Below are 345 nucleotides of genomic sequence, written 5' to 3'. Positions count from 1 at the left end.
CTCGGAGCAGCGCCCGCCAGATCCCAGGGCCCGAGCCGCAGGTCCGAAGGAGCTGCGCGCAGGACCCTCAACTTCGCGGCCCGGGCCGGTGGAAAGGTGAGCGGCCCCGCCACGTTTAGGAAGCGGAGAGGTCGGAGAGGAGCGGGAAGCACTGGCTTCCAGCCTGCGAAACTCTTGGAGGGGAAAGAAAGGGGCCTGGGATTTCACACAGACCTGTGCGCCAAACCGGGCTTTATTCCTGCCTCCGCCACCCTGAGCGGCCTCCTGACTTCCCTGGGCTTCATCCATCCGCAGAATGAGATCGCAACGCCTAGTGCTCCATCCGGTGTGAGGGCCCTGTGAAGC

This window comes from Fukomys damarensis, unplaced genomic scaffold (assembly GCF_012274545.1).
Source record: "Fukomys damarensis isolate Sample0158 unplaced genomic scaffold, DMR_v1.0_HiC HiC_scaffold_35, whole genome shotgun sequence".
NCBI classification, from domain to species: domain Eukaryota; kingdom Metazoa; phylum Chordata; class Mammalia; order Rodentia; family Bathyergidae; genus Fukomys; species Fukomys damarensis.
Note: the sequence above shows the minus strand (reverse complement) of the source record.